The sequence below is a fragment of the Podarcis liolepis genome (assembly GCF_965112155.1).
Source record: "Podarcis liolepis genome assembly, chromosome: 3".
Lineage (NCBI taxonomy): Eukaryota > Metazoa > Chordata > Lepidosauria > Squamata > Lacertidae > Podarcis > Podarcis liolepis.
This window is the reverse complement of record NC_139557.1, coordinates 10,782,034-10,802,859: the sequence shown is the minus strand read 5'-3', so window position 1 is coordinate 10,802,859 and position 20,826 is coordinate 10,782,034. Positions and strand designations below refer to the sequence as shown.

Here is a 20,826-nt window from a genome sequence, read left to right as displayed (position 1 = left end):
TACTGCTGCAATTGAAGAATAGATCTATTGAAATTACTGGACCTGACTTAAGCATGGCCATTAATTTCAGTGAGTAACACTTAGCTGAATACTATCCTAAATTTATTTGCTAAAGCTTTGTATGTTAGTTAGTTGTTACAGCACAGAAGCTCTTTCAGACAGAGATGGCAACGGTCCTAACTTTTTGGCACCTTGAGTCTGTGCCCCCCCCTGGGGAAATACAGTGGTACCTCGGGTTACAGACGCTTCAGGTTACAGACTCCGCTAATGCAGAAATAGTACCTCGGGTTCCTATAATGTCCTGTGTTATTATTCATCATTCATATTATTATCAGCACCAGAACGAGATCATAAAGGCCAATCTCTCTCCTTCAGGTGGACAACATCAGCACGAGGACACAATGAGAAGTCTCTCTCCTTCATTGGCCACTATCAACATGAGGTCACAAAGGCCAGTCTCTCTCTCCAGGAAGGCAGAATCCTCATGAGGTCACAATGGTCAGGAGAGGATAGGAAAAAACCAGATCAAAGTAGGCTGTGTGTGCAGATGGTAGATGCAGGTGTTGCCTGGCACCCCAAATTCAATTGTGAGCCTTCAAAGTCCAATTAGCTGTTGCAGGTTGAATGCAGAGTAGAGAGAAGAGATGGACTAGGCAGAACTGATGGCAAAGCAGCAGTAGAACAGCCAAGAGGAAACTACACTGGTACCTCGGGTTACAGATGCTTCAGGTTACAGACGCTTCAGGTTACAGACTCCATTAACCCAGAAATAGTACCTCGGGTTAAGAACTTTGCTTCAGGATAAGAACAGAAATCGTGTGGCGGCAGCAGGAGGCCCCATTAGCTAAAGTGGTACCTCAGGTTAAGAAGAGTTTCAGGTTAAGAACGGACTTCCAGAACGAATTAAGTTCTTAACCCGAGGTACCACTGTAGATCTGGGAGGAGAAGTTTTGTGCTGTTCAAAGTTATGAAGCCCTGAGGGAGCTCTCTGTTGGAAGATGGGGAAGAGGTAAAAAGCAGCTCCCTGTAGCTCCTAAAATCTAGGAATCTGCCAAGAAATGGGCAGCAAGCCCATTTCCTCATCCCTACATCCGCTGGCCCCAACCAGGTCCATCTCAGCCAGTTCAGAAGAACAAGCCCCAAGTTCTGTTTGCATACATCTATTTGATGTGGCTCCTTAGAGAGGCACATCTTGGGTCTGGTGAGTTGGGTGAGATTATTATGCCAATGTAGCATTCCTCCTTTTAAGTTTGAAAATGAAGAAAAATGTATCTGGGGTTGGAAAATTGGGAGAGATGTCTTGTGGTTATCTACTAGTCCAAGAATAAAATTCCGAGTTTCTCTGGTACAGAATTCCTCTTTGCAATGTGTAGCAGTTAGGCTGTTATTTGAAAATGAAAAAGAGGATAAACTACCTTTTAAAAAACACCATTAATGTTCATTTTGCATTTTTTTCAGCAGATGGTAGAGTTCTTCCTCTGTATGGTTGTTGTTTTTTTTTTAAACAACCCAAAAGGGACATTGGGCAGATTCCATCTGAGTGAAAAAAGGGTGGATGGGGGGGGGGGGAGTAGCTTGTGGTTAATTAACCCTTTCCTCTCTTGTCCCTTTTCAGCTCCACATCACTCCTCACCAAACTCCTTTTTCATTTGAAGGAGGAAAAGACCTCTGTGTTTCCTACTCCACAGGTGAAAAGGTAGCTTTGGGAGGGCAATTTTGATTTGAAGAACAGGAGGGAAAAATGTAAAATCCAACTCCCACCTACGAGAAGAGCTGCAGCAAGACAGAGGAGTGGCGACAATACGTTGGGCCCCTTTCCTTGTAAAAAAAACCAGCATAGGAAAGATAGTGTATGATGCTGAACACGAATGCCGTACTAGAAAAAATCACCGTCACTCAGCCAATTTAGAACAAATGTTCCATGAATACGTCGCAAACAAAATCTTTTGTTTTGAAAGATTATATTTGAGCATGCAATTGTCTTTGTGTATTTTCGCTCTCATTTGTTTGTATTCTCTTTAGGCCTATTGCTCTTGGATGAAAATTGCGTTTTCAGATTTCATTGCGAAGCTACAGTGGTTTATGTTGAGTAGGTATGGGACCTCTGAGGCTTGGCTTGTGTCTCGGGACAAATTCTGAACAAAAATACATTGTATGAATGTGCACGTGTTTGTTTTTTTCTATCCTGCGAAGCTCTTCGTGACAAATAGGGAAATGTTTTCCGAAGTGCCTCATCTTTGATCCCTCCTTTCAATTTATTTCAATGGTGAAAATATTTTTAATTTTTTTTTATCTTTTATACTACCCATAAGGAGTATATGAATATTATTCACATATTTTTTCATAGCTAAAATGGGCAACTACTTGAACAATGCCTAAGGAGGCTTTGAGTGCAATTCTCTCAAGTATGCAGGGACGCGGGTGGCACTGTGGTCTAAACCACTGAGCCTCTTGGGCTTGCCGATCGGAAGGTCGGCGGTTCGAATCCCTGCGACGGGGTGAGCTCTGTCCCAGCTCCTGCCAACCTAGCAGTTCGAAAGCACGCCAGTGCAAGTAGATAAATAGGTACCGCTGCGGCGAGAAGGTAAACGGTGTTTTCGTACGCTCTGGTTTCCATCACGGTGTTCCGATGTGCTAGAAGCAGTTTGGTCATGCTGCCCACATGACCCGGAAAGCTGTCTGTGGACAAACGCCGGCTCCCTCGGCCTGAAAGCGAGGTGAGCTCCACAACCCCATAGTCACCTTTGACTGGACTTAACCCTCCAGGGGTCTTTACAGACCTTTGCCTTTACCTCTCAAGTATGCAATGGGGGAAACTTTAAAATTGAGATCTTCCCAAGCAGCTATGTACACACATGAGTGTTTGCTGAATGTACGAAGGGGGTGAAGGGGTCAAGTCCCACCCGCTGCGCACTGCCCTTCCCTCACCCTCCACAGGCTCAGCAGAATGTGGAAAAGGGCTCCCTATGCACCTTTAGCTGTGACCAGAGTCCAATAGTGACCAGAGTTCAAATAGGCCCTTTTAGGACCGGAAGGCACTTCTGTGCACACAGATGGAAGCTACCCCATAAGAGCCCATGCTGCAGCACATGCTCTAGAGCATGGCTTGACCTTCAGGAGATTGAGGGAGGATTTCAGAAAAGCCTCGGTGGGAGAGACATGTTCAGTGTTGACATAGGCAGCCATTTTGATTCCTTTTCTTACTGATACCATTACTGTTGCTGTTATTTCAGAAAAGGGAGTAGGCTTGCCAAGATGTACAAGGCTGAATCAGGTAAGTTCTGGAGATGCAAAGAGGTTGAAAGTACATTCTTTCATTTGTAGTGGACTTGTAAGTGTACGGTCATACCTTGGTTTGTGAATGCCTTGGCTCCCGAACGCTGCAAACCTGGAAGTGAGTGTTCCAGTTTGCGAATGTTTTTTGGAACCCGGACGTCCGACGCGGCTTCTGATTGGCTGCAGGAGCAAAGGGTAAAAAGGTATTGGGAAATGATCTATAACAAAGTGAAAAAAATGTTCAAAAGTACTCCCCCCCCCCCAAACCAGAGTCCTTTCTGATGGGGATAATTAAGACTGAAATTCCCAGGTGTCAAAAAAACTTATTTATGTATGCCACTACTGCGGCCTGTGTTTTGTTAGCCCAAAATCGGAAAATGAGCCAGGTCCCAAGCAAAGAAGAATGGCAACTTAAGCTGATGGAAAATGTGCAGCTTGCGGACTTAATATATAGAATATGAGAACAAGAAGAACATACGTTTAAAGAAGTTTGGACATTGTATATTGAATATATGGGGGGAAATGGTGTATATTTGAAAACGTAGACAGCATTAAGATAAATTCAACAGTGTATATAAGTTAGATGGATGCAATAATGGAATACTTTAGTTTCTGTAAAATATGCAGGGATTTATGATATATAAAATAAGCCATGGACAGAGAAGAAGGGAAGTCATTGATATCTTAAGGATGTAAAAATGAGTACTTTAAATTGTAAAACAGAAAATTTAATAATATATATATATATATAAAGAAAAGGGAGGCCGATATTTTGCAGATTCAGATCTCGATCCTGTTAAACCAGGAATAACAGCTCTGCTGCAAGTTTCACAAGGATGTTCACATGGAAATGCATCATGCGATCAACAAGGCTCCCTCCCTCCCCATTTTGAGATGGGTGCTGGGAATATCCTCCCCCCTTCGAATGGCATTTTATCCTTGAATCTGTTGTTTTTTCCTTGTACTGATCACTTTACCTTGTTTAAAGATCTGCTGCATTTCGTGTGTGCGTATGGTTTTGTTGTCAGTGCGTGAGTGCGTGCGTATATATTTGTAAGTGGCTTTGAGGATTGATTTTGAACATGGGATATAAATAATTTAAATCAATAAATAATGGATAAAATTAGAAAGCAGGAGGGAGAAGGAGTCGAATGCAAAAGAGAGAATTGTACTATAGGGTTACCCATCTATTAAAGTGGCTTCCGTACGGAGGAGATAATTTGTATGAAGCACAGAGGAGAGTTGCAGAGTGAGATCTGCTTTGTGAATCTATAAATAGCCAAGACTCTGTTCCCACCCCTGCAAATCATAGCCATTTACTTCCAAAGCAATGTCTCCATTCTCATTGTGGCCTGGTTCCATCTCCACTCAATGTCCCGTTAGCAGCAAATTAATTCAGTATCCACACCAGCCCTGTGAATCAGAAAATTTAATGTCGAGTATTGGTTTGGAGGCTGAGTTATTCCCATTGGGGTATGAATGCCCCATTCCTTCTCCTGCCTCCACAGCCCCGAGCTGTGCCAAAGCAAATAATGATAATAGAATGAAAGAAAGAATTTGCTGCGTGCAAATTTACTGCTCTAACTTTGCTTTAATGCCGAGCTGTGAAAAAAAAACACAAAGCCAGCCTTCTCTATTTGTCTTCGTTTAGAATTATTGCTCTACTTTTTATTACCATCTTTCCAGCTCACATTTCTTTTTCAGGGAAAGACTTATAGGATTATGGAATTGGAAGCAACCTCAAAGGCCATTTGCTTCAGCCACCTGCAGTGAGGCAAGATCTATCGCGCTCACACGCTAACAGAGCAACCCCGATAGCAGAATACGGCTTGGGACTGTCCTTGTTACAATTTCCCAGAAGGAAACAAGATGCTAGACTTCCATTGCCTGCCTCCCTGACAATTAGGGTAGGCCAAAATGGTGCCCTCCGACAGTTCTTCAACAGCAGCCCCCAACATCCCTCTCCACTGCCTATGCTGGCATCTCTGGAAAGCATCCTTTGAGTACCATGTTTGGACCTAGTGTAGTAAACTGGGAGACATTGACAAGACTTCTACAACTGCATTATAATGCCAGCTGAACTAAGATGTCCCATTGGCTTTGTCTTTTCTCCCGTAAGATTTTATTGCAGTTTTTTCATGATAGTGAGATAAAAGAAACTCATCTAAATAAAAACAAAAACAGAGAAAGAGAAAACAGAGTCGTTTCTCAGTGACTCTCTCTCTCTCTCTCTCTCTCTCTCTCTCTCTCTCAAATTTTACAATTTAGAATACTCATTTAAACATCCTTAAAATATCAATGATTTCCCTTCTTCTCTTTCCATGGTTCATTTTGCATATCATGAATCTCTGCATATTTTACAAAAACTAAATCATTCAGTATTCCATTATTACATCCGTCATCCGTTGAATTTATCTTGCTGCTCCCTACGTTTTCAAGTGTGCACAATTTCCCCCATATATTCAATAAACGTTTTCCAGTCTTCTTTAAACATATGTTCTTCTTGTTCTCTTATTCTATATGTTAGGTCCGCAAGCTGCGCATATTCCATCAGCTTAAGTTGCCATTCTTCTTTAGTTGGGACTTCACTCGTTTTCCATTGTTGGGCTAATGAAACACTGGCTGCAGTAGTGGCATACAAAAATAATCTTTTTTTTTTTACACCTGAGAATTTCAGTCTGAATTACCCCCAACAAAAAGGACTCTGGTTTTGTTTTTTTGAAAAGTACTTCTAAACATTTTTTTCCAGTTCATTATGAATTATTTTCCAATACTCTTTTACCCTTTTACAGGTCCACCACCTGTAAAAGGGTAAAAGATGTGGTGGACCCGGAAAAGGTACAGTGGTATCTCAGGTTACAGACGCTTCAGGTTACAGACGCTTCAGGTTACAAACTCCGCTAACCCAGAAATAGTACCTCGGGTTAAGAACCTTACTTCAGGATGAGAACAGAAATCATGCGGTGGCTGTGCGGCGGCAGCGGGAGGCCCCATTAGCTAAAGTGGTACTTCAGGTTAAGAACAGTATCAGGTTAAGAACGGACCTGCAGAATGAATTAAATTCGTAACCAAAGGTACCACTGTAATTCTTAATCCTCGTCTCCCACTGAAAGTGCTGGACCCTCCCAGCTCTCACCTGGGGGTTTTCCTTTCCTCTCCCAGCCTCTCACACTGGGAGGTCTTCCATGCCCTGCCTCTCACTCAGGGTCCTTCCACCCACCACCATGGGTGTAATCCTTGGACCCCATAACAGCCCAGACATCCTGGCTGACTAACAACTCAGCACATGGGGTGTTGGGAGCAGTGCCCTCGAGAGGAACAAGAAATCTAGGATCACAGTGTCTTACAGAAGTTGTTTGGACTTGATTTCCACTCTCAGTTGTTTCCACATATGCAAAGAACACACACAGAGAGAACTTAGCACAGATTGGTGAGCCTGGAGGTATTAAATGATGCATTGAAGTCATGGGTTTCCTTCTGAGCATTTACTGGTGCAGTAAACTTGGGGATCAGTCCCACATTCTGCTTGGCTTTGTCAGGCAGAATGGCTGTTGTGAGTCACACGGCTTAGCTAAAAGGAACGAGGAGTAACTAAAATTTGGGAAATCATCTATAGATGAGCCGATACCCCTCTGCTTTTGTGAGAAGACTATTAAAGAGTGCCTTCACACATGGAGGAGAACTAATGGCAGTTCCAGATTTCTGGCCTGCCTTTAATTATCCCAAACAATTAAAAGTCTTGAAGCAAGTGTCCTTGAGGGATCTGTCCCAGCTACAAGCAGGAGAGTTCAAAGCTATTGTAATGCATTGTTAATAGCAAGGATGTAACTTTCGTTCCAAAAGAACCACCAGGCACTCATGGAAAATCATGGGCAATGGCTTCTTTCCTTTAAAAGAAAAAAGGGAAAAAAGATTCTGGATAATTTTGGCAATAAATAAGCTGCATAATCTTGGCAAATATGGATGAATTCATTATCTCCAACTAGTGGAAAATATTATAAATGGCAGTAAATGAAATAAATGGGTGTTTCCACTGCAATGTGCTATTCTCTGAGCCACCCAGAAAGAACACACTTTGGCTTACTGGGTGGGTAGGCCTTAGACGAAGTGCAAACTCGTGTTCCTGGGCTTAAATGCTTGTTTGAGGAGGGGGTGTTTTATGCTTTCATTGTAAAGGGATATATATATATATCTGACAGTCAAAAAGCCTTGATTTTTGGACTTAGGAGCGAAAGTTGAGTCTTCCAGCAAGCCTTATGCATTACTGCATTCCAATGCAAACCACATTTTTCATTTGCAGTACACCTTAAGGGTTTGGAGGAACTCAGTGACTCACCCAAATGGAAAGTCATTCGTTGACCCACATATGCAAGGGAAATAAATGGTTTATTTTGGATTTGTTTACTGCTTGCTACCCATGTGCTGAACACCAAGAAGCAGTCTTTACGATCAGGAGAAGAATTGCCCGGTATTTGTGGGAAGACAGCAGAATCTGTCCTGCAATACAAAGCTATTCCGAACCAATAATCAATGCTGAATTCAGTGGGACTTGCTTCCAGGTAAATGTGTATAGGACTGCTGCCCTAGTTGGGAGTCATTCAAGGCATAGTAAAAAGTTGAGTCTTGAAAGGCTTCAGGCAGGCAGTTCAGGTGAGTCAGCTGAAAAAACCTGTTCTGTTCCTTTCTCCAAAATGTTGCTGTTGATTGCAGCACACGTTGCAAAGAGCAGAACAAAGTGATTCCAGTGCTGTACATTCAGCTGAGGAAATGCACATGTCAAGTTCAGAACAGCCTTTTCGGTCTAAGTGTTCTTCTTTACATCTCTCTGGGACCTAAAAGTGGACTGATGTGGGCTTCTTTCCTCTGAGATGCTTTCATGGTGAATGTGGAAATCCACAGCTTCTTAGCTCTCCCGTTTAGTCTGAACTAGTAGCCACCCTCATAATAAATATCAAGATGGAAGATGAAAAAAAAATCTTTAAAAATAATTCCAGTGGCACCTTTAAGACCAACTAAATATAAGCTTTCAAGGTATGAGCTTTCGTGTGTAGTACACACATCGTCAGATACTCTGAAGAAGGTCACTTCAACCTTATAACTGTTGATGACTGTTATGTCAGTTGGTTCCACAGGGAAGGGCAAGGGATTTTTAAAGGGATAGATGACCAAAATTAGCTTTAGTATATATAATGGGACATCAATATCTCTATTCAGACCAGGTGTCTCCATGGTTTTTAGTTTGGTAAGGAGTTGTAATTCAGCAACTTCTCTTTCAAGTGTATAGTAGTATATATAGTAGCCATCCTATTTGTCTACTCTGGTCCAAAAGTTACATCAGTTCAATTAAATCTAATTGAGAGAGGGAGAGGGAGGGAGGGAGGAATGTTTTCATCAAGTAATTAACCAGTGGCACTACATTCATTTATTTATTTTGGAGAGAAAAGAAAGCCTACAATCTTGCAGTTTTGCAAAGGTCATCCCATTGTGAGAGAGACCAGTATTGGCTGGTGCTAGTCTTGGCGCACTGGGGAGAAAGGCTCCAGTGTGGTTTAGTTCATCTCAACAGCGAGGCATCGTTTGAAAGTGCTTGGAATCAACACAAAGCTTTGTTGTTTAGTTTAGCAAAGGTTGCTGGTGGACCTCAACATTAGGAAAGTAAGTTCCCCTGTTGCTCATTAACAGCCAGCAAGGTAGCACATGGTTCTTTATGACATCATACGCTGTGACATCAGAGTAACAGAACCAATGGCAGACAAAGGGCGTGCTGCTGGGCAACTGACTCCCTATTAGATTCACTAACAAAGATCTGCTGTGCTACCAGAGGGTGTGTGTGTGGGGGGGGGGAGCTGATTCACATAGCTGTCAACTTACAGATTTGAAAATAAGGGACCAGCAGCCTCGAAAATAAGGGATCAGCAGCCAAAATAAGTGATTTTCCGGGCACGGGAATGTTCAACTTCTGAGCCCCTCCAAGGCAAAGGCAGAAAGCCCAGCCAGCAGCCAAACGAAGCCTCACACGGTGGTTCCCACAGTGCAGCAACCCGGCAAAGGGGATGCAGCAAGGAAAACCACCGTCACCTCTCCGCTGGGAAGCACCGAGCAAAGGCGAGTCCCCAGGCAACGCGGCCGATTTGATCGGCACAAGGCATGCAAGCTCCACCCCCCAGTCATTCTTAGACTCCTTATTGGGTGAGCAACGCAGCCAAGCAACACAGTTGGAGCCTCCCTCCTCCCTGGCCAGCAGGGAGGGAGGGAGAGGAGCTGCTTCCTTTGAAACCTGGGAAATTTAAGGGACATCATCAATCTGGGACAGCAGTGGGAAATGGCGCTGGGATAAGGGAGTTTCCCGCCAAACAAGGGACGCTTGACAGCTATGCTGATTCAATGTTATTGGTTGTGGGAAGTACTTGGCAAAGTTAAGGGCATCAGGAGAAAGGAGGTGCCGTTTGTGGACCGTTACACCCAAACCTAAAAAAAATACTGCAGAAGAGGCATGGTAGTATGAGGAACCGCTTGGCAGAAATAAAGATCACTGTGGAAAAGTGAGTAACCAATCAGTTGCTGTCATTTTACAAGCTATTGTTCCTTTGCCTCAGTTCTGTGGGTTTCCACAGTTATGAGATCTGTTGAAGATAGACAAGACCAAACAGACCGACCAGGAAGATGGAAGTGAAAGAACTTCAAAGGAGCCTCAGCATCCATGGGAATCTATGATGGCAGGCCCTCAGCTAGCTGGGGCAGAAAGACATGGCGTGACCAGGCGCGACAGCCCCAGCCCCCAGGGATCATAAGGAAGGAATAAAGACTCTGACTATGTGGTATGGAATTGAAATTAGGCCACAGCTTTATTAAACTACCGAATGTAGGAAGACCTTGGGCTTTGGCCTTGGGAGTGTATCCCTCTCAGGTCCCCAGCTAGGGGAACGGGGGCACTTCAGGGTAAATGGGAAATGGGGGTGCTCTGCGAGATGTAAGTGTAGCAGGCAGCCCAGCCCATATCCCTGCAAGTAGGGTAGTTCACTGATGACCTTTCAGTGTATGTATGGCCAGTGACACCCATTTATATAACCTCTTTAAGAGGGGACCCTGTAATTGCCACCGCAGGGGGGTGAGTCACCACTTCACCCTCCCCTGCCATTATAGGGAAGAAAAGACTAAAGGATTCCACCCAAGGCCATAACCGCCACAAAAGTTGTGACGAATTGCTACGGGGAAGACAAAACCTGCCAATACAGGAAAATTTCTTCCCTGTCCTTCAACAGCGACCAGCCAAAGACCGTAGCAGCGCCTGCTAAACAGGAAGAAAAAGTTAACCTGCAAACAAGAAAATATTAAACAAAGGGATGGTAGGGAGGGTGAATCTCCAGAGCCGACTGCCTGGCTATTGTCAGCGCCACCCCCTATTTATAAATGGGGCTGGCCACGCCTCCCAGTAAGAAACTTGATTACTGAGGCTGGGTGTGAACCTCTGAATAACAACACTGAGAAGCAAGCCAGCCCCCATCTACTAGAGAGTTCCCTGGGAACTGTAGCCCCATGCATGATCCCGCAAAGGGCACCCACATATAAAGTGGGTTGACATGAGCCAACAGTGTGACGCAGCAGCTAAAAAAGCCAATGCAATTCTGGGCTGCATCAATAGGAGTATAGCATCTAGATCAAGGGAAGTAATAGTGCCACTGTATTCTGCTCTGGTCAGACCTCACCTGGAGTACTGTGTCCAGTGTGGGCACCACAGTTCAAGAAGGACACTGACAATCTGGAACGTGTCCAGAGGAGGGCAACCAAAATGGTCAAAGGCCTGGAAACGATGCCTTATGAGGAACGGCTAAGGGAGCTGGGCATGTTTAGCCTGGAGAAGAGGAGGTTAAGGGGTGATATGATAGCCATGTTCCAATATATAAAAGGATGTCACATAGAGGAGGGAGAAAGGTTGTTTTCTGCTGCTCCAGAGAAGTGGACATGGAGCAATGGATCCAAACTACAAGAAAGAAGATTCCACCTAAACATTAGGAAGAACTTCCTGACAGTAAGAGCTGTTCGACAGTGGAATTTGCTGCCAAGGAGTGTGGTGGAGTCTCCTGCTTTGGAGGTCTTTAAGCAGAGGCTTGACAACCACATGTCAGGAGTGCTCTGATGGTGTTTCCTGCTTGGCAGGGGGTTGGACTCGATGGCCCTTGTGGTTTCTTCCAACTCTATGATTCTATGAAGTGTGAGTGCTCATTGTGCAATATTGGCTGGTGAACCAAAAGCATGCATTTATAATCTGATAAATGTTGAGGTTTTATGAATAATGGTTGTAGCCGGGATAAAAGCTTTCTACTTCTGCTTTTGAATTTCCTTTGCCGTTTCCGCCAATGAAATCAGAAACCTGTGGACACTGTAGTGATGTCACAGATTAGGATTAAGGAGGTGAAGAGGGAGGATTAAACAATAACGTGAGAAATGTACTGTTTCTTTTTACAAAAAGGAGCTGCGTATTTCCAGAGGTCCTGTTATTAATAATGTGGTAATCCCAGTGAAGGAGAGATAAAAGGAGATGTGATAGGTTTGATTGGCCCGTATCTATTAAAATAAATAAATATTGGTCATAACAGTTTCCTTTGAAATATGTGTGCGTGTGTCAACTTGGCTATCTCATAGAACTGTAGAGTTGGCAGGTACACTGAGAGTCCGACCCCCTGCAATGCTGCAATCTCAGCATTTCACCACATATTACAGAATACAGTGGTACCTCTGGTTACAAACTTAATTGGTTCCCGAGGTCCGTTCTCAACCTGAAACCTTTCTTAACCTGAGGTACCACTTTAGCTAATGGGGTCTCCCGCTGCCACCATGCCACTGCAGCACGACTTCTGTTCTCATCCTGCGGCAAAGTTCTTAACCCGAGGTACTACTTCCGGGTTAGCGGAGTCTGTAACCTGAAGTGTTTGTAACCTAAGGTGTTTGTAACCCTAGGTACCACTGTATAGTGGTACCTTGGTTTATGAACTTAATCTGTTCCAGAAGTCCATTCTTAAACCAAAGCATTCTTAAACGAAGGTGTGCTTTCCCATAGCAGCGGGGGACTCAATTTACAAATGGAAAACACTCAACAGGAAGCAAAACATGTTCACAAACCAAAACACCTACTTCTGGGTTTGCAGTGTTCTTAATCCAAGTTGTTCATAAACTAAGCTGTTCTTAAACAAAGGTATCACTGTACCTGTAACTCATCAAGAAGCATGGCATTGCCAGTACGCCCCTTGCCCTAACCTGGAAAAGGTGGAACATGCGAACTAAAAATTCTCGGAGGCTGCGTTTGATCTTCTTGGATACTCCGTAGAAACCGAAGGTGATGAGTCAGGTAGAGAATGGGCATTTTAGGCCCTCTCCTGGTCTTGGAGATTTGTCCATCCTTGCCACCCTCTGAAGTTGGCCCTGGTATCTGTGGGTATCTGTGGGAGGCAGTTCTGTGAGATATAAAGTGGAAGCAGTGTCTTGACATTTTGGGTTTAGACAGCTATCGAGAACTTAACCCGGGAGGGCTCAGGAATGCCCCCGTGCTCAACTTGCATTCCTTGGCATCCTCAGTCTGCTCAGCTGTAATTAAAATGTGTTTCTCTTGAACTACCACGTTGCCTGATAACTGATGCTGTGCCAGTCCATTGATCCATGCAGCCTACAACGGGGGGGGGGGGGGGGAGAGAGGGGGGGGGAGTAAGAAGATTATTTCTGTGATGCCCTTATATTGGCACCAAGGGGATGTCAGGCTTTGAAACCTCCAGTCTTTGAAAATCTAGGCCATAAAGTTTCACACCAATCTCCTGCCTTGGGAGACAATAGAAACATCATTTTCTTTCTTTCTTTTTCTCTCTTTCTTTCAATCATAATTTTTAAATTAAATTTTCTGTTTTACAATTCTGAATACTGATTTAAACATCCTTAAAATATCAATGACTTCTCTTCTTCTCTTTACATGGTTCATTTTGCATAGCATAAATCTCTGCATATTTTACATAAACTAAACCATTCCGTATTCCATTATTATAGCCATCAAAACTTATTTACACTGTTGAATTAATCTGAATGGTGCCTGCATTTTCAAGTGTGCACAATTTCCCCCCATAGATTCAATAAACATTTTCCAAACTTCTCTAAACATATCTTCTTCTTGTTCTCTTATTCTGTATGTGAGATCTGCAAGCTGCACATCAGCTTAAGTTGCCATTCTTCTTTAGCTTGGTTCTCCCAAGTCTCAGGGCAGAGATCTTTCCCAGCCCAAGAATCCTTTGTAACTGGAGACTGAATTCAAAGACTTCTGCATTTGAAGCTTATGCCCTGTCACTCTGCCAAGCTGTGGTCCATACCCTTCCCCGCCCAACTGCACTTCCTTTCCCATGCAGAGTCACCGTTTACAACAGGAAGCTCAACACAGGGTGTGGTAATGCTCCTTGCCCGCTACAAGGGAAGGGTCAACTTCAGCTGCTGCCTATCAGTGCTCTGGGCAGAAGAGACAAAGCAGCATTGTTGTGCTTGCCATACTTTATTGGACTGGGCAAGCGTCACCACCGGTAGGTGTTATGTACTAAGCTTGGATCCTAGAGCAATAGGCAAGTAGGATCCTAGAATGCAACAACTGATTGGCTTGCAGGAAAAGACCAATCAGGCTCCAGGAGGGAAGCAGAATCAGCCAATCAGATAGGACTCATTGTGTAAATAATGTATATAAAAGCAGGAGGTTTGGGGGCAATTCAACTGTTTTGCAAGCTGCAATAAAGAGCATGAAATCACTACAGGACTCCGAGTATGTTTCACTGTAGGCAAACTGAAATGAGCACTTTGAAAGACAAGAACTCTTCTGCCCCCAAAACCAAGGGGTTTTGTTCAACACGCACTGATCAGACATCTCCAAAGTCTTCAAATTCATTTTTGTCCCCTGTAAAATACATACATTGTACACCCCATCCACCCAAACAATATGCATTTTTGTGCACCAAAACTGCACCACAAAATCCAGGGAAATGTGTAATCCTGCTGGGAGATGCATTCTGGTCTTCAAGCGAGTTTGGGAGCGTCGGATCAGGTTGGTACACTGCGAAGAGCAGATTGTACAAATTTTTTCCCTTGCACCAGGTGGGCACAAGGGCTTAGAGTGGTGAGAATGTCCCTTTTGACCCCTTTCCCTGAAGCAAAAGCAAAAGAACCCACTCCCAACTTCACCTCTTTGCCAGGCTCTATATTAAGTCCTGTATTTGTTTCATGATATGAATATTTGCATGCATGGAGTTTATCTCGGTTCATTCTGGGGCTATGTTGCCCCACCTCGAAGTCTGGCTTGATGCCAATGCTAAGAAGGTGTCATGGAGGAACACCTCCCAAACATTTCTCCGGAAACACTGTATTGTAGCTGATGGGCTAGGCTTTGAACAGCCAACTTGGGAGACTTTTCGCCTCTTAAAGACAAGCTATATCTTTTATTTTTTTTATTTAAAAAATATTATGTTGCCCTTCTTACAATGGAGGTGGTGAGGTGGGGGGGGGGGGAAATGGCACGAAGCTGCCACTATCAGCAATACACTTGTATTTCCTGCAACATGTAGCTCTCCTCTGATGTCACCTGGTATTTCCTAGGGAACACGTTGAGATAAATGTTCAGTACATTCTAGAGCAGGGCCAAAATGCCTCAACAAGGATAGTTTTTTCTCTGAGAAAGTCTCTGATAATTTACTCCCCCCCCCCAAGCTGTTGGAAAAAAATCAGTCAGCAAAATGCCCCCCTCCCTGACTTCTCTGCTTGCGAACAGAGTGGAGAATTTCATATGCTGCTATGTATCCACCTTTTATACTATCTAACATTATGCTAATACTGCTGAAGAAAGCAATAGGCTTGTCCCCCGAGTCATTCCAGTCCATGAACAAACGACATAGTTTGATTTTGTATTACCTGAGCCAAATTTCTCCAAAGGTAATTCTCTGAGAAGTTTTCTCATTTGAACAGTTTGAAAACCCGATCTCTCTCCCTCCCTGAGAATAATAGGCAAGATGCCCCTCTTCATTTTGCCATCCTTAGGTAGGGTGGGCAGAAGCCTGATAATTTGCAGCAAAGATGCGTCCATTTAAATAATCACTGCCTTGACGTGGTTAAGATTCAGTTTGTTGCTCAAAAGGCAAACAATGAGTTTTGATCGCTTGCTCTGTAGCAGCCTCAAGGCCTGTCAGGTAAAATCTTGTTTACCTGACAGGCCTTGAGGCTGCTACAGAGCAAGTGACCAATATAATTTAAATATCTGGTTTTTTTGTTTTTTTTAAATAAACCATATGGAATTGAATGCCCAACTGTTTTGCTTCCGCAGAAGGAATCCAAGCATGACAATTATTTTTCTTCAAAAATGCATCCATTTTTCCCTAGGCAAAAAGAGTGATTATTTCCCATCAGTTCAATCACTTTCCAGAATGAAGAACGATTTCCTCTTTATATTTAGCTGTTGGTTTCTGGCCATAAGTCAGCTTCAAATAACCCAACGTTTCAACTTTCTCGTTATTTAAAAGTGTGTGAGTGTTTCAAGTGAGGTGTAATCAAACCAACGCCCTTAACCCCGCTGAGACACTGCTACCAAACTAATTATGCAGGTTGCAGCTGCATGATCTTGCTAAAGATGTGAGTAATAATTTTGCTTTAAAATTAAATTACTTATCTTTGAAAAATGCTTCCCCGCCTCTAGTGTAGCGCAGGCAAATGGGAACACGCTTCGAATGCATAAGTGAAAATTCAGTAATGGAAAGAAAGGGAAATTGTCCAGACCTATCAGGGTGTAGCATATGTAAGCCGGGGGGGGGGGGGATGCAGTGTTATATGGAAGTAGAGTTGCAATAAAAGCAAGGAAACTCTTAGGCCTCATGTAGAGAAGACAAGGCTGGGTTTAGATGAAGAGAGGCCCTAGGCTACTCTACTTGTGAGGCCCATCCTCCATCCTCCATCCTCACAACTAGAAGAAAATGGAAGAGTATTATAAAGAAAAGTGAGTGAAGCCAAGGATGATGACGGGCATTTAAAATTCTGCAATTCACAATTTCTCCTCTAAAGGACATAAGATATTATTGTTAAATACCATGGTGATTTTAAAAAATGCATAAAATTAACACTGGAAAAGTTTTGCAATAACTGAATTTTGTAAACCTTTTGCGGCCTGGGCAGGCCTGGAACTAGTTCCCATGTCTTGTTCCTCTCTAAGGAATCAAGTTCAGCCTTCATGGCATTTCACCATAGCTCAGCATCCTCTGAGGTTAAACTTTGGACCTCTTGGAAGCTTGAAGGTTCCTAAACCTTCTCTGAGTTACTAAAAACAGCTGTATCTGCTATGACTGTCTTAGCAGACTCTTCAGCATACCTTTTGGGTGGTTTACCCTTTGTGGTCCTTTCAGATCTGCAAACTATACACAAGTCTTTCATGCTCAGCTTCTCCTCTTCAGGAGAATGCTGGGCAGGCCGGGTCGTCCTCTTATATACCTGCTTGGATTGACAAGTCATCTGACCCTCACCTGAATCTCATAGCTCTCCTGTAGCTGCCTCTGATTAGTTATCATTTAACTCTTGGGGGAAATAATTAGTATCACACATAATGGGCATGGAAATTGCCAAATCAATTAACCAACTAGAAGGATTACTGTTAATAGCACCAGTTTTCCTATAACTTGATATTGCTGGATAGTTTTGATGAACTGCAAAAGCATTTTTAGTTTGCTTTCTATTGCCACCCTGGAACTTTTCTTTATTAGTGCCACTTTGTTTTGTACAAATGAAGGAAAACAACTTTTCTGCTTGTATATGCTGATATTATAATTTTGGTTACTGAGGACAAACAAGATTGTACAAAAACAAGATTGGGTGCAGGCCTGGCCAGGACACAGGTGTCCTGATTGTGACAAAGGTGACCCGTGTGCTTGCTTGCTTGACAGCTGTTGGGAACTTCAAGGTCCCTGCTCTCCCTTCTTATGGTCTTTGTACTGGACCTGGAGACTCCAATAGAGAGCATTCCATGTCAAGAAGGAGAGCAAGTGGGCACCCTCTCAAATGACAGGGCAGGAGCTACACGGAGCAGGGCCTTTTCAATGGTGGTGCCCATTGTATGCCTCGCTCTTCCCAGACCCGCTCTCTTTTGGCCTGTATTTTGGAGCTTTATAAATTAGGAAGACTTTGGAAGTACTGGTTGATAAGTCTTATCAGTTGCTAACATATGAGTGGATTTTATTTGCTGCTATTCTGTGCTTCTGGTGCACCAGGGTTTTCACCAGCATAATAGAGTTGGCCAGGATGCCAGAAGGGATACAATTTATGAGCTTTCTCCAACATCTGCACAGCAGGGGTTGTTCAGTCAACAGTGCAAAGGCTGAGCTGAAGCATTCCCTGCTGATTACCTGCTTTCATCAATAGGGGGCGTAGTTTGGTAGTACCCAATTGGTTAGCTGTCAGATTCTAGAATTGGTGGCTCTTAGGTAATTCACAAAATACAGAGTCCATTCATAAAAGCAGTGTTCATTCATAAAGCAGTAACATAAATCTCAATTGCTACATATTGGGTGTATATTTCAGTGGTTGAACGTACACGTTTATGGCTATGCTGTAGTGTAGTGCTTATGTGGCTGTGAATAAAAGGTGGCTGCGCTCATTGTCTTGGGGTTTGGGGGGGAGAGGTGACAAAACTGATTTCCAATAAGTGCCCCCCTTTATTTCCATAACAAGTCCTTGAGCCTGTACTCTGAATGGTGACACCAGGGAGCTAGAAGGTGCAGGGCTTGTCAGTCAAACCCCTGCACAGTCTCATCAGGGCTGACCTTAAGGCAATTGGAGGAATTTGGCCAAATTGGGCCCCACGTGCTACTCCTAAGGGGGCCCCTGCACCAGGGCAATCTAGATGGATTTTATATCTATAAGATTTTGCAGACTTTGGCTGTGAACTGGGGCCCTACCAAAAAAAATAAAAATAAAAATCAAGTTGTGCCCCACTGCTTCAAATGGGGCCCCACTGGCCAGCCCTGATTCTTATAGTTGCTGGGTCTGAGTTGCCCTGCCCTTGCATGAAGTCTTGGGTTTACAGTTTTGGGAGAGGGGAGACTGCAGCACTGGGGAGAGGGCAGGCTGGCGAGGCCCCCTAGACTTAGAAGCCTTAGGCTTCAGCCTACTTAGCCTATATATAAATCCGGCACTGATAGAAGATTTTGACACGGTTTCAAAATCATATCCCACAGTGACACTGATAACACTGTCCCAAAGGATCCTCAACCTTCTTTAGCAGCTTTTGAGAGGGGTGCAGGGGGGTTAGAAGGAAGGGAGAATCAGCAAAAATACCTCTTCTCCTTTTTGGTGAACAGAAGCCTTCTCTGGATTAAGTAGCCTTCCCCAAGCAGAGGGACGCAGTTGAACACAACCCTAGATTTTTATGTTAACCACCGTGCAGAATGCACAGCGGGAAGGTGAAATGGAAATAATCTAAATTAAATAAAATGTTTATGTGTTGGAGGGATCAATACAATAGTCTCTCTCTTCTTTTTAATTAAAAAAAAAGCAAGCAAGGGAGGAGGATATATCTTTTACAATTCCTGCCTCTCTAAACAATACAAAACAGCAAGAATGACTGTTGAAGATGTTGGGGGTCTTTTTGTGGGCTTTAAAAATGCACCATGCCAAATGTTTATCTCCCTCCAAAGGCTAGAGGCATTAAACAGCTGCATATTTTCATTTATGCAAAGCAAAATATACCTGTGTATAGATGCGATATATGACTCAGAAGTGAAGCAGTTCTGGCCTCATAAGCTTCATGGATGGAGGGTTGCCTGGGGTGGGGGTCATAGGCTTATGGGGGAAAGAGCTGTGGAAATGAAAGGGACAGGAGATCAGGGGTGGGGCATACAAGACTGGGGCTCAGACCCCCCCCCCCAGCTGGTCATGATGAGGCTACTGGTATTCTTCTTCTTTGGCAATCACTCGTAGCCGAGTAAGATTGTCTTCCATAAACATGGTTCTAACAATGAGTCTGTAAGTGACTGCGGAGGCCAATTCTTGATCCATACATCCTTCCACAGTGGGGGCATAGGTTTCTGGGCAGGAGTTGATCATGACAAGGGTTTGCCAAGTGTGCTTTCCTCTTAGCACGTTTCTCCCTTTTGTCCTGAGTTCAAGGATTTTCAAAGCCCATGACACCTTTGGTAAAGGCTGTTCTCCAGTTGGAGCGCTCGCAGGCCAATGTTTCCCAGTTGTCGGTGGTACCTCGGGTTAAGAACTTAATTCGTTCTGGAGGTCCGTTCTAAACCTGAAACTGTTCTTAACCTGAGGTACCACTTTAGCTAATGGGGCCTCCCGCTGCTGCCGCACCACCGCTCTGCGATTTCTGTTCTCATCCTGAAGCAAAGTTCTTAACCCTAGGTACTATTTCTGGGTTAGTGGAGTCTGTAACCCTAGGTACCATTGTACTACATTTTTAAAGATTTGCCTGGAGAGCATCTTTAAACCTCTTTAGTTGACCACCAGCATCACGTTTTCCATTTTTAAGTTTAGAATAGAGTGGTTGCTTTGGAAGACGATAATCAGGCATACGCACAACATGACCAGTCCAACGAAGTTGATGTTGAAGAATCATTGCTTTGACACTGTCGAAGCACCAGGCTACTGGTACAACTACCCCAAAACATATCTCAGATTTATTTATTTGTCTTAAAATTGTGTCCTTCTTAGTGTGGGGAAAAGGGAAACATTTCAGTGGTAGAGCATCAGTATTGCATGCAGAAGGTGGCCATTTCATTCCCTGGTATCGCCAGGAACGGCTGGGATTGGCCTCTGTCTGAACCCCTGGACAGATGCTGCCTGTCCGTGTGGACAATGCTGGTGTAGATGGACCAATGGCCTGACTCAGGACAAGGCAGCTTTCTGTGTGACCAGAAAAAGCACATCAATAAAATAAAACTCCAGGCAATTCCTTAATAGTTTTGGAGAACCGTGTGTGGCAGCGTCATTTTACACTCGCTGAACATGCTTTCCGCTGCTGCTCATTTGGCCTGCCTTGCATAACTCCCTCACAGTGATGAGTAACGTGTCTTTCACCATCTCCTGTCATGATTCCTATACATCATCCCTGTCATATGTCTGTATCACTATCTAGGAACATCAGCTCTCACTTTCCGGTAAAGACATCCTCATCATTGCATACACCTGACTCAGATGTCTGTGAGTTTATAGGCTTGGCTGCCAAAGCTATGACATAAGGATCAACCGCTTATGTCTTTCTCTCTCTCTCTCTCTCTCTGTGTGTGTGTGTGCATACACACACACACACACCTGTAATACAATACAGTCATGCCTCAGGTTACAGCTGCTTCAGGTTGCATTTTTTCGGGTTACGGACCGCCGAAACCTGGAAGTACCGGAACAGGTTACTTCCGGGTTTTGGCGGTCGCACATGTGCAGAAGTGCTAAATTGTGCTTTGTGCATGCACATAAGCGCCAAATTGCAATGTGCATGTGTGCAGATACGCAGATGCGGGTTGTGAACGCTGCAGGTTGCGAACGTGCATCCTG

At 43.9% G+C, this 20,826-nt stretch overlaps 1 protein-coding gene and 1 long non-coding RNA gene across 2 annotated transcripts in view; one reads left to right on the top strand and one right to left on the bottom strand.

Moving 5' to 3' along the window:
- The first annotated feature begins 263 nt into the window (after window positions 1-263).
- The window catches only part of LOC310703545 (uncharacterized protein), a 165,873-nt gene continuing 145,310 nt past the window's right edge, over window positions 264-20,826 (top strand). The window contains exon 1 of the transcript XR_014524233.1: window positions 264-587. The gene's annotated coding sequence lies outside the window, so the exon portion shown is untranslated. The remainder of the gene's footprint in view (window positions 588-20,826) is intronic.
- LOC310703565 lies at window positions 12,694-19,113 on the bottom strand. Its single transcript, XR_014524263.1, has 3 exons — window positions 19,015-19,113; window positions 12,890-12,937; window positions 12,694-12,728 (listed from the first exon to the last, which is right to left on the bottom strand). It is a non-coding gene; the product is annotated as an uncharacterized lncRNA (long non-coding RNA).